The following is a 17,137-nucleotide window of genomic DNA, read 5'->3' on the forward strand; positions in this document are numbered from 1 at the left end:
GCACACACACACACACACACACACACACACACACACACACACTCATACACACTCTGGCCCCCAATCTCACCCCTCTGGCCCCCATCCCCACAGGCCGAACAAAGGATGTCATCGTGAGGTCGGTGGCGAGGAGTTGAGAAGGCCGGCTGGGAGCAGCTGCGGTCGCCATGGCTACTGAGCTGACCCACTTCTCCTCCACCCAGCCTGGCCCACTCAGCCCAGGCAAGAAGGGACAGGCAGCTTTGGACAGGGGGCGCCTCTCCCATCACACACAGTAAAGTGGCGGCCCTCTGAGTGTGTGGTAGGGATGGGTTGAGCAGATAGACTGGGTCCCGATACAAAGGCAAGAACCAGACATCTCCTGAGGAGAGCAGGGTGCTCAGGTCTCCCCCAGCCTCAGGGCCTCTGGCCTCCGGGGCCCATACGCATCATGCACTTGCCCTGGACACGTTCTCAGACATAGTCCTCACAGCAGGGCAGGGGCTTGGGTGGTTGGGCCCAACCTGTGTCCTCCAGACTCCAAGGACTCGGGACACCCAAGGGTGAGGCAGACCCAGAGCTGGGTGAGCCCTGTCTCCTGTTCAGAACAAGGCTCCTGAGGGCAAGGTTCGTCTTCCCCACTTGGACTGAGGGCTGCTGGGGCATGGCCAGGCCTTCCTTCCTCAGACTGGGCTGCCATGTGTCTTCTCTCAGCCAGGGGGCTCCTGAGGACATGGCCGCATGTCTTCCCTCAGAACTGGGTTCACAGAGGAACAACTCGGCCTTCAGACAGCTCAGTCTTGTGAGGAGATGGCTCACAAGGTAGAATGAATCCCTCCTGTGGGACAGCCTCCCGCAGCTCCCTGTTTCCTTCAGAAGAAAGTAAAAACCCCTCACAAGGCCCACAAGTGAAGTGACCCAGCTCATCTCGCACTCCTGCCCCTCCTCCGTATTCCAGCCACACTTGCTTTTTTTAATTTTTTTTTTTTTTGCGGTACGCGGGCCTCTCACTGTCGTGGCCTCTCCCGTTGCAGAGCACAGGTTCCGGACACGCAGGCTCAGCAGCCATGGCTCACGGGCCTAGCCGCTCTGCGGCATGTGGGATCCTCCCAGACCGGGGCATGAACCCATGTCCCCTGCATCGGCAGGCGGACTCTCAACCACTGCGCCACCAGGGAAGCCCCACACTTGCATTTTTTTCATTCCTCAAAAGTGCCACTTTGTCTCCTGCTAGCCTGGAAAGCTCTTCTCCAGTCCATCCCCACCCTCGTGTCCTGCGGACCTGGTATGTGTTGCACCACCTTTGGGAGCTAATCCCTATTCAGCGCTCAGTCCCAGGCTGGATGTCATGTCCTAGGAGAGTCTTTGCAGACAAGGTTAATCCCCCTGTCATGCTCCCCCAGACCCTATACCATCCTTGCCTGTTGTGCGTTGAACTGTGCGTCCCACCCTGCAAAAAAAAGATATGTTGAAGTCCTAACCCTTGGTACCTCAGGATGTGACCTTGTTTGGAATACATTAAAATAACAGACATTTCCACCAATGTGTAGTTGTAAAGAGGGAAAAGTTCTGCTCTCTGCTTGATAACTGTCTTTTTATTGATTAACTGATTCCTCCTCCTGTCACTCTAGTGGACTTACAGAGCTTGAGCTCCAGAGCCTTGTGGGGCATAGATTCCAGGTGGAAGCATCCAGGAAGAGTGCACATGCTTCCTGACCATCTCCATTACCCACCCCCTCTCATAACTTGTGGCCAGATGTGGCAGCCGTTGCCTGACAGGGGCTGCTAGACTTGGCACTTGAGAATGCCACTAGAAAACACCCTGGGGCTGAAGCCACTCCCAAACAGAAGCAAGATGCCGCCCTCAGTGGATAGACCGTCCAGTGCTTCTCAAACTTAAATGTGCACACAAATCACCTGGGGATCTTACTGAAATGCAGATTCTCATTCCATGGGTCACAGGAAGGTGGAGCCTGAGTGTCTGCATTTCAAATAAGCTCCCAGGTGATACCCACGCTGCTGGTCTGAGGACCACCCAAAGCACTGAGAGGTAAAGATAAAACACCCTGGCTGTTCTGCAGAAAGAGTGAACGCTTCAGGATGGGGAGACCAGAGCAGGCATCACGGAGAAATTCTCTGCAGAGCACCTCGAAAGGGGGGTGGGATTTAGAGAGGTACAGGTGGCAGGAAAGAGGTGGAAACTAGCTGGGAAGGTCCAGAGAAAGAATGGTATGTTCAGAGGCCGGTGAACAGAGCAGTGCAGTTGGAGCAGGACGTACGTGCGGCTGTGGAAGAGAGGGCTGGGAACGTAGGCTGGGAACAGCCAGAGAAGGCCTCTGAATGTAGGGCTAAGAAGTTTGGCTTTAATCCTGAAGGGAGTGAAATCTGACATGGTTTAGATGTAACATTTTACAGAGATCAATCCAACACAGTGCAGAATCAGAAGAAAGCCCGACAGCAGGAAGAGCAGTCAGGAGGCAGGTAAGAAGGGCTGCACTGCTTCAGACAGTGCTGGTGGAAAGAGGAAAGGGGTGCAAGAGTCGGGGGAGGGCTTGGGGGAATGCCTGGAGTTAGCGATGGGACAAGGTTGGGGGAAGGGCAGAAACCAGAATCCACCATGATTTACAGGAAGGGTGAGGGCTGACAGGTGCCATCCCCACAGCGTGAGGTCCTGGAGGGAAAAGTTGGCTTGAGGGAAACATGAGTCCCTATTTTAGAAATGATGAGCCTGAGATAATTTTGCAATTCCCATATGGAGGTGTTGGACAGGTAAGCAGATTCCCTGGAGTTCAGGAGAGCAGTGTGAGTGGGTAGGATTTGGGTGTGTTCCCAGAGGGAAAAGTGAGGTGTGGAAAGGAAGGAGAATGCCCGGAGGAGGGTACAGAGTGAGGAAAGGGTGAGAGGTAATACCTACAGTTAGGGGTAGGAGGAAAATGGAATCCACTGAAGGAGGGAGAATCAGCAAGTCAAAGTAGGAGAACTCAAGAGAAGACGTCTTGAGTACACAGATGGCCAACCTGGAGGCCCTACACACCCTGACATCGAGACCAAGGAGAGGCCTGCCCAGCCCAGGATGCAGGAGGGCAAAGGAAGCCCAGGCCTGAACAAAAGCACAGCCTGAATGGAAAGCAGAATTTGGACCGGTAGAGAAGGGAGCTGGATTCCCTGGGGAGGGTCTGGGTTGCAGCAGGATCCCAAGGGGCCTGGGGCTCCCAAGCCCTTATTCCAGCTCAGCCCAAGCACAGGAAAGACAGTATCCCCACTCACAAACACACACACTGCACTTTGCACACCCACTGACTACAGAACCCCCAGGGGCAGAGCAGAGAAGCAGGGGAGGAAGTCTTTGGGGCAAAGCCTCATTGCTGGGGAGCACATAATTTATCATGCAATTAGGACTCTTTCAAAGAGTGAACAGAGACACTACTAACAATCACACCGGAACCACAAGTGTAAGTTAGGACTGTCCCAGGCAAACCCTAGCCCTGAGGGATACTGGATCCCCTCCCCTGCCAAATACTCACTTGGTCCCTGTTTCCCCTTCCTAGAAAGGGTGGTAGAACTGACAGATAGGTGAGAGGGACAGGCTAGCTCATATTCAGAGGGAGGGGCCCCGCTGAGGGTGTTGGTGGATGGGGAAATTTCACCCCCTCCCAGCCCCGCTCCAGCCTGAGCGCCGACGCCCCCCGCCGAGGGGGAAGCGGCAGCACCACGGACAGCGGCCGGCCCCGCTCTCCCTGCTCCCCGCGGGTCTGGCCTTATTTGGCCAGGGCCGCCGTTAGGCCGGATCAATATTTCATGGGGGAAGGGGCTCCGGTTACCAGCCCCGCGCTGAGCCGGAAGGCGCCGCCCTCGCCCGCCGTCCGCCCTGGGGACACTCCCCGGGAAGCCAGCGTACCCTCGGCCCCAGCCCAGACAGACACTGCCCTCAACGCACTCTGCCTTCCCAGGCACGCCCCTGGCCCCCGCACCCTCTCTGGAGCACAAAGCCCCAGGTGCACGCCACACACTTGCACACAGCCACTCGGACACACCACAGAGCCAGACACGCTCTACAAAGACGACGACACAAACAAAACAACAGGCACACACCACACCCAGCGTGCAAGCCACCAAGACGCACAACACACACACATACACACACCAGATGCCTCACAGACACACATTACACAGAGACACATTCACCACAGACCCACATGCACATCACACACAAGACACCCTGCCATACACTCCCAAACTCACACAACGCACAGAGCCTCCCCACAAAGACCCTCAGACATATCACTCAGAGGTCCTTTCACCACGGACGTGCACACGTACATACAAACACTCTCTCTTACACACATGCACACACACACACAATATGCCTCCACAGAGACCCTCAGATGTTCACCATGGATACACAAGCACACGCCCCACACTACCCAGGCCCCCCACCCCTCCTGGAGCCAAGGCCTGCCCTCCCGCTGTGGACATGGGAGTGGGGAGGGGCAGGCAGGACTTTGCTCCTGCCCACCTGGCCCTGGTCTTGGGCCCTGTGGATAAATCCTCAGTGTCCTCTGAGGCCCACTGGGGTTGCTGCCCCATCTCCAGGGGCAGGCAGTGAGCGGCACAAAGAGGTGGGAAAGGGGAGAGCAAGGAGAACAGGACCTTTGAGACCCCAAAGCCTCCTGGCTTTGCTGTCCCTGGGCCCCAAGCCCTGGGGACAGCCTCACCCTCACCCATAGCCCCCATAGCCTCTGCACTCCCTGGGACTCCTGCCCTCTGGGAGGCCCTAAGGCCCATGTTGTGCATGGGTACCTGGTGGACTGTGGAGTCTGCAGCTCCTGCCCCCCGACAAAGCCCCCACCCAGGAGTGCCCAAGTCCTGCCTCAGAGGCGAGAGGCATCCTACCCTCATCCAGACACCCCAACTCCAAAAGCCCCCCTCTCAAGCAAGCTGGAGGACAGCAGCCCACATTCTCCTATCTACAGGACAATCACAGCACGATTCTCTGAAAGCAACCCAAGCCAGGGCACAAGGTGAGGAGAACGGAGTAGGCTGGCACAGCATAAGAGACCCCCAAATTCTCCAGGTAGGTAGGGGGGATCTTAAAGATTATCTAGGTCCACATCCCTGACGTCCCTGTACAACTTCCCAGTTTTGCATCATCCACATACCATTGTGTGTCCCTCAGTGGTTTATGCCAAATCTCCATACGCCTGTAAGGTTCATTGATTATTTTCTTAAAATTGGCACTTTTAAGTTAAATGCATTTATTTTAAATAGAAATTTTGTGTTACTACTATAAATGGAAAGCCAATACCAATTTTAATAAATAGAAAATGACAGTAAAATAAGTACAGTGAAAACAAAGCTATATTATTAAAGTCTAGCTCCACAGAGCTGCCAGTCACGATCTCTGTGGTTTTCCTGTTTTTTTTTTTTTTTTTTTTGGCTACACCGCACAGCTTGCGGGATCTTAGTTCCCCGACCAGGGATCAAACCCAGGCCCCGGCATTGAAAACACTCAGTCCTAACCACTGGACCACGAGGGAATTCCCCAAGATCTCTGTTTAAAAGCAAGGGCAGGGACTTCTCTGGTGGGACAGTGGTTAAGAATCCGCCTGCCAGTGCAGGGGACACAGGTTCGATCCCTGGTCCAGGAAGATCCCACATGCAGTGGAGCAACTAAGCCCGTGCGCCACAACTACTGAGTCTGCGCTCTAGAGCCCATGAGCCACAACTACTGAGCCCTCGGGCTGCAACTACTGAAGCTCGTGCGCCTAGAGCCTGTGCTCCACAACAAGAAGAGCCACTGCAATGAGAAGCCCACCCACCACAACAAAGAGAAGCCCCCGCTCGCCGCAACTAGAGAAAGCCCGTGCGCAGCAACAAAGACCCAACACAGCCAAAAATAGGATAAATAAATAAATAAATTTTTTAAATTAAAAAAAAAAAGAAGGGCAGCAAGTGTTGGAAAGTTGTTAAAGACACACCAGCATGGCACCGACACTTTCTTCCTGGGACAAACTTGGACTTGATAGAGTTGAAAGGGAACCAACTTTCTCAGTATGTGAGCCAATGCCATGCAGTGGCATGTGCACGAGCCACTGAAAGTCATCTCAGGTCTCACTGAAGGGACCATGCTCATGTTGGGAAGGAAGTTCTAGGCTTGCCTGCCTCCTGTAGGAGCTTGGATGGCACGGTGGCAAGCTGGCACCCTGTTGCCACATTCCATTCCCATAATAACAATCCTTAGAAATTACTCAGTTCTCTCCTATTTACAAATTGTCCTTACACCTACCATCTAATAGGAGCCTCACAGCAGGAACTACCATGTATGGTTCCTCACTGAGAAAAGGAAATGAGCTGAGTCTTAGGAGATGAGTATGATTTTAGCAGAGAGAACTGTCCTGACTGCTCACGCCCTCCTCATCCCTCTCTCCCCCACTCCAAAGAGAGGTGAGAAAATCAGGGTCTCATCTCCCTAACTCTCTGCTCAGGCCTCTGAATGACATTTGACAGGCTCTTCAGAGCCTGCCCCGGGTGCTGCTGCCCCCGGAAAAGACTCCTCTTGAAGTCACAATGCTAGGTCTGTTTTCACCAGGTGCCGTCTAGATGGAAGGCTGGGGCCAGGCCCACCTGGCACTGTAAAAACTATAGCAGATGTCTTTTGAAGTATAATACTTGCCCAGATTACAAACAAACAAGAGCCATGTCTGCATGTCTGAGTTTGTTTTCCTTCCCTGCAGGCTGTAGTTGATTGGACCAGGGTGGGTACTTGACCCCCTCAGAGCCAATCAGATCCTCTCCTGGGAGTTTGGACTTGGATCTGCCAAGCCCTGGGTTCTATCTCTGAATGTAGTTGGAACTGAGGGATGAAATACAGGAACTATAAGTGGTCCATTATCTGGAGAAGCTGAGACAACCCAGTGTGTGGAGACAGAAAGGTGAAGGCAGCCAACAAGGTACAGAGAGCAGCTGCTTCAATTTTTCCTGGCCTACAGGTCTCACCTTCCAGAGGCTGACGTTTTTCCTACTCCTCAGTTCCCCCCAAACCCCCTGTGTTCTCGTAATAAACCCTTCTTTATTACTGAGGCTGGCTTGAGTGGGTTTCTGTATACAAGCAAAGACCTAATTAAGGACAGGGGAGAAGCTGGGAGCTGGAGCCGCAAAGATGAACAATCTCTGTGCCTGCACAAGAAGAGCTCAGTTTCATGGGACACAAGGAGGAAAAGATGTAGGCTCTGTGTGGATGTGGCTCAGGTGGCGGGGGGCGCCAACTCTGCCCAGGGAGGGCCGGGAGGGCTCCTCAGAGGCTTCCCAGCAAAGGTGGCAGCTGAGCTGCTTTTGAAGAATGAAGGATGTTCTCCAGGGAGACAAAGCAGGGGTGCGGAGGTATTATAGGCAGAGGGAACCACGAGGGCAGAGGTACAGAGGCACAAGACAACAGCCTGATGTGTTAGAAGAACAGGAGTTCAAAGTGTGGGGAGGGGGTAAGCAGGGGAGATGAGGCTGGAAGGGCTCTCAGGTGCAGATCATAACGTGCTTTGAATCCCATGCTAAGAAGCTGAGGCCCTTCTTGCCCTCAATGGGGAGCTATTGAAGTATTTTAAGTAGCAGGGTCAGTTCTGTGTTTTAGAACTCTGGGGCTATACAGAGAAAGGACTGGAAAAGGCAGGCCTGGAGGCAGGGAGGCTAGTTAGGATGCTGCAACAATGATTCATCTATTCCTTTCATCCACAGAACAATTCATTGTTTACCTACTACGTGCTGGGGCCAGGCAAAACTGGATTCCTGACCCCACAGAGTCCACAGTCTAGCAAGAAAGAGAGATGAGGAAAAGCAAGTCAAGTGTGATGAGTGTCGTAAGAAGTACAAGGTCCTATGGAAGGGGCTGATGTTTAGTTTCCAGTTTAGGCTTCTCTGCAGAAATGATGTTCAAGCTGGTATCTATCTGAAGGAGATAGATAAGCAGGGGAAGGGCATTCCAGGACAAGGGAACAACATGTATGAAAGTCCTGCAGCTCAGGGAGAGGGCAATTGGTACAGACGATCCAAAAAGGTAGACAAGGACCAGATCCCACAGGGCCTTGCAGACTACGTCAGTCTGGCTTTATTCCAAGAAATCTTGGAAGGGTCTTAAGCAAGGAAATGACACAATCAAACGTTTATCTTTAGAAGATCACTCTGACTACAGTATGAAACCTGAAATGAAGCCGGGCAAAAACAGAAACGTAGGGCTTCCCTGGTGGCGCAGTGGCTGAGGGTCCGCCTGCTGATGCAGGGGACACGGGTTCGTGCCCCAGTCCGGGAGGATCCCACATGCTGCGGAGCGGCTGGGCCCGTGAGCCATGGCCGCTGAGCCTGCGCGTCCGGAGCCTGTGCTCCGCAACGGGAGAGGCCACAACAGTGAGAGGCCCGCATACTGCAAGCAAAACAAAACGAAACCAGAAACGTAAGGAGACCAGTTAGGAGGCTGTCACAGTGGTCCAGGTGAGAGCTGATGCTGGTCCGGAGTGGGGCAGTGGGCAAGGAGAGAGATGACAGACTGGGGAGAGGTATTCAGGAGAACCAACAGGACTTGCTGAGGACTGGCTGTGGAATGTGGGGGTTGAAGGAGAGGGAGGTGTCCAGGAGAACTTCCAGCTTTCCAGCTTGAGCAAGTGGGTGGATGGTGGTGGCAGAGATGAGCTAGGGACACGAGGCAGAGCAGGTGCCAGCAGGCAGAGCTGGGACCTGAGTTTGGACCTGAGACTGATCATGAGACATCTAAATGTGGTCCAAGAAGTAGTTAGATTTGCAGGTCTTGAGCCCAGAAGAGGGCATTCAAGTCAAGTAAATGAGATTACCTGGGAGTGGGGCAAGAGTGGGCAATACAGGGCAGCTCTGAGGAATCATGGTTGCAGCAGGGCCTGGGCACAGAGTGACCGGAAGCTCTGAGCTTGGAATATCAGAACCGTGAAATCCAAAGGCTTCCTCTCTCAGCCCTGGGAAGCATCTGGCTTTGGCTCCACCTCTCCTGGCCAAGTATCACTCCTGAGCACAGGAACTTCCTGGATGAGACAGCCCTCCCTTCCCCACACACCTCTTTCCTCCTTGGCAAACTCCAAGTTATCCTTCAGACCCACCCAGCTTAGGAGGTGCCTCATCCTAGTGAAGTCCAGGTACGTCCAGGACTGGACATGCCTCGTCCAGGCATGTGCTCTCCCATCTGACAACCTGGGTTTGATGCCACCTGATGGCTGTGTGACTTTCGCCAAGAACCTGAATCTCACTTTCTTCATCTATACAATAATATAGATGAATAATAGGAAATAATAATCATACCTACCTCGTAGGGCTGTTTGAAGATGAATATGTCAAGTGCTTAGCAGAGAACCTAGCACACAGTAAGCACTAAATAAATGTTACTATTATTAACATCCCACCCACCTTGGGACAGTTAGTCATGCCCTCCATCTTACCCCTCCTCCATCTGGGGACTATTTGCAGGTCTGTGTCGTTCCCTGCCTCTTCCTATTCCAACCCAATCTGTGGGGCCATATAATACGCAGGGCCCAGGGCTAAATGAAAAAGCAGTATCCCTTGTTCAAAATTATTAAGAATTTCAAGATGGTGACAGTCAAACATTAAGCATGGGGTCCTTCTAAGCACAGGTTGCCCTGTGCGACCACAGACCGGTGAATCTCGCCCTGCCTCCACCCCCAGTCAGCCCTAGGCCTGGGCCTGGCCCAAAGTTGGTGTCAACCCCCCTGCAAGAGAGTTAAAATACCAACTGACATTGCAATAGGGTTTTGTGATTTCTATCTGGAATTTCATTTTATCCTTCCCATGGACAGATAACATCAACCCCCTTTTATCGTTGAGGATACTGAAGTTCAGAGACAGGTGTGCCTTGCCAGAGGTTACCCACCTCAGAACCGCAGAGCTGGGATGTGAATATAGGCCTGGCTGGTGCCAAAGCCCTGCCTCTTGTCCTCTGGCTCCCCAGAGAGGTTGGGAGAACCTGGGCCCAAGAGATAAACTTCATCAACAAGACCCAGAGAGAGGGAGCTGGAGGGACTGGGACTGGCCTCCTCCCTCCTGGGGTGAGTCACATAAACAACCTGCTCCCTGGGCACAGGGAAGGGGGGATGAGAGGGCAAAAGGTCACTCCTGAGAAGGATCTGCCTGAGGGCCACAGACCCCAGCCCACGCTCTCTGGAAATCAGCCCCTGCTTCTTCTGCTTCAAATCCTTTAGAGGCTGCCATCGGCTTCAGGATAATTCCCAAGTCGAAAGTATCCTGCTAGATAGACCAGGAGGTCTGGCCTGGCTGTGCTGACTCCTGCCCCCTCTCTTCCCTCTCTCCCCGACTGCTGCCCTCACCGCCATACCAGGCCTGTTCCCGCCGTCACCAAGGCCTTAGCACACCCGGTTCCCTCCTTCTTTGCCTCCTCAACGCCTTGTCACGCTACCGTCACTGCATCTCTCCTTTCAACACATGTCACGTGCTCTGGGCCGTCTCCCAGCTAGAATGCCCGCTCCATGGAGGCAGGAGCTGCCTGACACACAGTGTTTAGTACATCAGCTGTCTGAGCACATCGTCCTGCAACAGAGGCAGGAGGGCCTTGCACTCTTTCTCCCCTTCTCTCCACTCCTCCTCAACCCTCCTTTTCTTGTCCAGGCATCTTGAACTCAAGGTGTGAGGAGCCCAAACTTGCAAAGGGAAGAGAATCATCACACAGTCTGCACCCTCCACCTGCCAGTCCTGGGCTGGGTGCTGTACATCCAGTTATGACATTTAATCTGCCAAGCACCTTCCGGATGGGGGTGGGGCAGTATGGGTGTAAATTACTCCTATTTTTCCAGAGGTGTCTGAGACCTGAAGTATAACAGAGTCTGGAGGTGGAGGATGTGGGACTTGAACCCAGGTCTCTCTGGTGCCCAAGAACCTGGAGCCCTCTCTGCTGCTGTGACTCACTGCTCCCAGGCAGCTCACCTCCAACCAGAGAACAACTGTTTCTAACCCATGGCCTCCGTTCACACACAGCCCAGGCAGCACAGCTCCTTTGTTGGGTCAGCAAAACACCAGTGCAGGAAACAGCTCCACTGTCAGTGAGAGGCCAACGTAGAAGTCATCCCTCCCCTGGGTCAACAAAATGCCAGTGGGGGAGAAACAGTTCCCAGGTCAGACAAACACGAGTGGCGGAGACACCCCATGGTCAGCAAAATGCCAGTACAGGAGGCATATCCTGCAACCCCAAGTCAGCCGAAGGCCAGTGTGACAGACACTTCCCTACAGCCCCCTCTACGGGTCATGGGCGTGCACAGAGTCCTCCAAGGTGATGCTCCCGGGGTGGGGTAGGGGAGGCAACAGGGCTGGGCTGCCGCCCTGGGGAGAAGGCTGCAGCCTGGGAGTGGGGCAGACCTGGGTGAGAGTTCTCACATGGCATTAATGAAATCAACCACCAGCCTGCCCCCTCCTCCCCAGGGACCCTCCAGGCTCCAGCTGATGCAATGCCCAGGCTGGATAATTGTTTTCTTCCCTCCTTAAAGGGCCAGCTGCTGCTGCAGCTGCAGACATCACCCAGACCCCTGACAGACCCCACAGAGCTTATCACCTGGTTAGGAACAGGGTGAGCCCAGAAAGTAGCAGCTCAGCCCTGGGCTCAGCAGAGTAAAATCCAATTATGTCCAGAGACCAGATGTGTCTGTGAGCAAGGAGGGAGGGAGAGAGAAGAGTTCAGGCCTGACCCACTGAGACCGCATGCCCCGAGGGATGGGACCTTGGTCCCTGCTGGATCCTCAGCCCCTGGCTCCTGCCTGCCCATCCATCAGGTCCTTGGCACAGGGGTTGCTCAGGAGTTCAGCAGTTACCTACTGAGCTCTCCTGAGTGCCAGCCTCTGTGCTAAGCAGCTCAAATCCACCATTTCATTTACTCCTCTCAGCTGACCTAGAAGGTGGGTCTGTTTTACGAAGGAGGCTCAGAAAGGGGAAGTGATTTCCTCAATAGTGCATAGCCAGAAAGTGGCAGAGCCTGGGTTTGAAGCCAAGTTTGCCTGACTCTGGGCTTCATACCTGCAGAATGTTGGGTAGGTATCGAACCCCATGGCTGGAGGTCCCTGAGCCAAGCAGCTGGCACAGAGGGCAGAGAAGGGGTCTGTGGGCCCTAAACAAGCTCTGAAGGGCATGAAGCTTGGACTGAGCACAGGTTTCACAGTTAGTCTTTTTTATTATTACAGCCATTATAAAAGCCATAGACATGTTTCCAGAGAAAGCACTTTTTGAAATTGTTACAGTATTCTCTCATAAAATAGGAGGTAAGCCTGTGAATTTAGTACTTTAGTTGTAGGCACAGCTTGCACATGTGTGTCACTGATGTGAAACCACTGTCCTTTGGTTGATTCCATTTCAAAATCCTGTAGAATATCACCATGGAGAACAAGATTAGAGAGATGACTGTTGGCAGATCTTGCCTTGGCATAGGCAGTGTAATGCCCCGACCTCATGGAAGCACAGGTTTCACAGACCCCTTCCCCCACCCCCTCACCTCCACCAGAGAATGCCCCATTAGGCTGCCCACATGCCCCCAGGGACAGTTGGCAGCTGTCTGATTACAAACTAATTGGTGGCTGGCAGGAACTGTGGGGCTGGCTAGTTAACCCCTTGGTGACCAGGTCTAGCCCAAAAAGGCCCTCTCCTCACCACTTCAGGCCCCAAACTCAAGGAGCCCAGACAGAAGAAGTCATCACAGGCAGAAGACAGGACCAAAGAGGCAGCAGCCTTCTTCTCTACATCCAGACAACACCCCTGGGGCTGGGGCCGGACACTGATATTATATTCACCCAGGATCCCCACCCATGAAGGGCCACATCCAAACAGCCCCCAGGTGGCAGTGCAGCCAGCGCCCCTGTTCTCTGGCCTTGGTATGGCATTGCCCACCCCATCCAGGACCACAAGAGCTATGGGTCTTCCCTGGGTTTCCAGGCCCAGGGTACTGGGAAGAAACCCACTCCTCAGGGATGGGTTATCCAGAAAAGGTGATGTGGACATGGGTCCAGGCAGCCTGGGGGCCAGCAGGTGAAAACACCCTCCCCTTGCATGAGAGGGTGCCCAAGTTGCCCACCAAGGGCCTTGCCAAACCTCCCTGAACCCTGGATTTCCCACCGTTGATTGACCAACTACCTCTCCCAGCTTCCCAGAAGCCCCCTCTCCCCACCCTAGGGCTGGAATGGGCATCACCCCTTTTCTTTTGTAGTGTGGGGGGTAGGAGTCCTCTGGGCACCACAATGGTGTCTCACTGGGAGGAAAGAGTGGCCAGCTTCTCAACCAGGGCACAGGCAGGAGAGAGAAAGGGAGGCTGCCTGCCAGCTCCCTTTCCAGGAGAGATTTTAAGCACTTTCCAAAAATGCCATGGGAGACAATGCTGTTGAAGACCAGGGCCCCAGGTGCTCTGAGCATCAGCAAAGAACTCAAGACTCTGGGGCCTTCTACTCTATTTTCCGGGCTTCCCCAAACACCTCATGTTCCCTTCTCATACCTTAGCCCCCCAGAGTCATCACACACACTGTGCTCCGCCCCCGGGGCCCCGCAACCGCCGCCCCAGACCCTGCACACTTAAGATCCCTACGTGGCGCCTCATGACCAGAGACCCCTCCCCCGCCCCGTGGTCCCCCAGACCTCTGCAATCCCCTCCCCACGTCCACTCCCAGGCGACCAAGGCCTACTGACTTACCCGGAGGTGGGGCCGGGGTCCAGACAGGGAGGGGTCTCCGCTGGCCGAGGCGACTCCGCAAGGCGGGGCAGGTGCTCCGGGACCCCGCCCCGCGGACCCGGCGGAAGGCGCGGCCCGGTCCCAGGAGCGCTGCGGCCTCCGAGGGGCAGGGGCGCGGGGCGGGGAGGGGCGGCGAGAGAGGCTCACGGGGGCATCGCCCGCAACCGGGCCGGGCAGCTCTGCTCTGCCCGCCTGCGCTGCCTGCTCCGCAGCCGCCACGGTTCTCAGCCACCGCCGGGTGCAAAGCCCAAGCCCCGGCTGGCGGGAGGCGAAGAGGGAGGCGGGGCCTGCTGGGGGCGGGGTCTCGGTCGGGGGCGGGGCCATTGGAAGGGGCGGGGCCGGTGGGGGCAGGGCCTGTTGTGGTGGGCGGGGCCTAAGGGAATCTGGAGAGTCTGGGTTTGCCTGGTTGGGGGCGACCTATGCTAATAAGGCCTCGAAGGGGCGGGGTGGAGAGGATGCCCGAAGCCTCTCCAGGTCTCCAGAACGCTCCTGCTCATGCTTGCCCCCCTCTCCACCTCTACATCTATCTGTTCTTTCTCATCTTCCTTCGCTCTGGGGGACCTCCCAGGACCTCACTGGCACCGCGGTACCCCTGTCACACCCTGCACTAGATCCAGGAATGTCAGATGGTGAGAGAAGGGGGAAATGACCTAGAAACATCAAATCCAGTTTACAGATGGAAAACCTGAAGCCCAAAGAGGAGAAAAGACTTGCCCAAGTGCCTGCTATGAAGAAAAAGACGGTGTCCCTTTCAGACAGAGAGTAGGGGAGTAGAGAGTGTCTTGCCCTAAGACCCATGTTAACCTCCCTCCCCTCACCGCCCCTCTTCTCCTAGAACAGTGGTTTTCAACTTGGGGTGATTCACCACCCCACACCCGGGCCCAACACTTGAAAGTGTCTGGAGACATCTTAGGTTTTCACAACTGGAGGTTGCTACTGGCATCTAGTGAGAAGAGATGAAGGGTGCTGGTAGACATCCCTCAATGCACAGGACACCCCCAAATGTTGCTAATGCCAAGACTGAGAAGCCCTGCTCTAGGACCTAGCATCTGCCTAAATGGAGCTTCCAAGTGGGCTCCCTGAGCACTGGGACTTGAGGTGGATGCTGTATAAAGTCTCTCCTAGAGTTATGCCTGCCCCCATCTTTCTGTACTTAACCTTGCTCAGCTGGTCAATTCCACTTTGGGGCTCCAGTGTTCTTAATTCACTCATTTACAGAGGGGACAATATTATTACTATTTGCCTTCCTAATTGTTTGCTGAAGGCAAGCAAAACAAGTAGTCTCCCTGCTGAGGGCATAGATTAAAATGTGAATGGGGAGTGGAAAGGTGTGGGGGAAAAGGAAAATAATTGAGATTATTTAATAAAAGCGACCCTCCTGGGGATAACTAGCTGTACCTTCTACATACTCCTCACCCTATCTCATCCCTCCTCACCTGGTCTGTGAGAAGGGTAAACTGTGACCCAGCAGTGTGGTGAGCCTGAAGCTGGGTCCCAACAGCTGACCAGTGGTGGAGCTAGGACTCACAAGTTTATTCACTTATTAACTAAACTTCTGTTATCATCTAAACTACATCAGGCCTACAACTAAGGCCTGTGATATAGAACGGTTGCTCTGGAGCAGCAAGGAGGATTAGATTTGGGGAAGGGGGACAAGATGGAGGGCAGGGAAATAGCTGGAACAATGGTGGAGGTGAAGGATGAGGAGAGCAGAGCCTGTGAAGATTTGGAAGAGGAGGGAGGAATCAAGATTGCTCTGTGCTCCTCCCATGCACCCCCTCACAGAGACATGTAAACCAGTGGCTGCCTTGGGAATCAGGTTCCGCTTGCACATCTGATGAAAACTTGGACTTTCCCTCCGGAGAAATGTGCAGGCAACACTTCACATATAATTTCAGGGGTTCCAAAGCTCCATAACAGCTTCCAGAAGGATTGGTCAGGGGGTTAGGGGTAGGGGTAGAGGTTGATTCATATATATATATATATATATATTTATATTTATTTATTTATTTATTTTTAATTTATTTATTTTTTGGCTGCATCTCATGGCTTGTGGGATCTTACTTCCCCAAACAGGGTTTGAACCCAGGCCTGGCAGTGAAAGTGCTGTCCTAACCACTGGACCACCAGGGAATTCCTGTGCCTTACCTGATATTAAAACGTATTATAAAGCCAATGTATTTAAAGCAGTATGGTATTGAGGCAGACCTAGAGGAATCAGTGAAACAAAATGGAGTACAGAAATGGACAACCATGCAAGGGAATTCCGTGTAGGATAAAGATAGCACTTCAGGTAAATGAGGGGAAATATAGGACTTACAACAAATGGGTGGAATATCAGGCAAGTTATTTGGTAAAATAAGAGAAAGCTGTGTCCTTACCCTACATAGGAATAAACTCCAGGTGGAGCTCATATTTAAATTATAACACCATAATGTACAAGAAGAAAACATTGAGGAATGTTTTCACAATCTGGGGGATGGAAAAGACTTTCTAAGCATGATGAAACCTGGACGCCAAAGGGAAATCATAAATGTGACTATAAAAACTATAAAACTATAAAAACTTCTACAGAGAAGTGATCATACTCAAGTTTGAAAGACTTGAGTGACAAACTGGAAGGGATACATCCCAGTTGCCCTCTACTTTTGCTTCCTCTGGCCCGCCAGCCCCTCCCCCAAGCCGCGAAGGGCATGAGCGGAAGGGACGGCCGTGGCTGTGACAGTCAAGGCCGAGTACATCGCAGAGGCTCCTCCCACGACACCCTGGCCAGCGCCCACCTGTTCAGGGGCCGGGAAGTCCCGGAAATCCCAGCCGGGCCATCTGGGTCCACAGCAGGTGCTTTAGCAAAACGGAGCCAGAGTCCGCGCCGAGGCTGCTCACCACTTCGCTCCTGTGGCCATACTGGGAACTGCAATCCTCGGTTCAGTTCATGCAGCTTCCCAGAGTTAAGGCGGGAATATTTTTCTTAATATAAATAAGAGTTAAATTTTTGAGGAAGCTAACAATGTTCTAGGCATTGTGCTAAAAACATAAAATAGAATATTTCCTTTGACCCTTAAAACAACTCTTCTAGGTGGGTCCACTGTATTATCATTTGACAGATGAGGAAACAGGATTTGACAGAAGTAACTTGCCCAGTCTCTAAGTGGTGGCGTAGGGATTCAAGGTCCGACTCCTCGCCCCACTTTTAATGCAAGAAAGCCAGGTTCTTGGCGAATTCAATAAAACAAAGTTTTTTGAAGTTAACCTTGATCAGGCCTCATCCCAGGTGCTGGCAATTCAGAATTGAGAAAAACAGCCATTAGGAGAGACAGGCAGAGAAATATTTCTGCTTCAGTGAATCCCGGAAACAGCAGAAAACATGTTAATCCTGGTAGGGATGGGGGGAGAGGGCAGGGATCCCAGAGATGTCCT

General features: G+C 53.3%; 1 protein-coding gene across 8 annotated transcripts in view; it reads right to left on the reverse strand.

The window, feature by feature from the left end:
* Window positions 1-13,771, reverse strand: part of RIMS3 (regulating synaptic membrane exocytosis 3) — a 40,487-nt gene extending 26,716 nt beyond the window's left edge. For 5 of the 8 annotated variants that reach the window (XM_082613970.1, XM_082613969.1, XM_082613972.1 and 2 more), the window contains exon 1: window positions 13,682-13,771. The gene's annotated coding sequence lies outside the window, so the exon portion shown is untranslated. Of the gene's footprint in view, window positions 1-9,877; window positions 9,971-13,681 lie in introns of all 8 variants that reach the window. The other 3 variants (XM_082613971.1, XM_082613968.1, XM_082613973.1) reach the window with 2 other exon arrangements.
* Between the last annotated feature and the right edge of the window lie 3,366 nt (window positions 13,772-17,137).

The sequence above is a fragment of the Mesoplodon mirus genome, assembly GCF_964341445.2.
Source record: "Mesoplodon mirus genome assembly, chromosome: 3".
NCBI lineage: Eukaryota > Metazoa > Chordata > Mammalia > Artiodactyla > Ziphiidae > Mesoplodon > Mesoplodon mirus.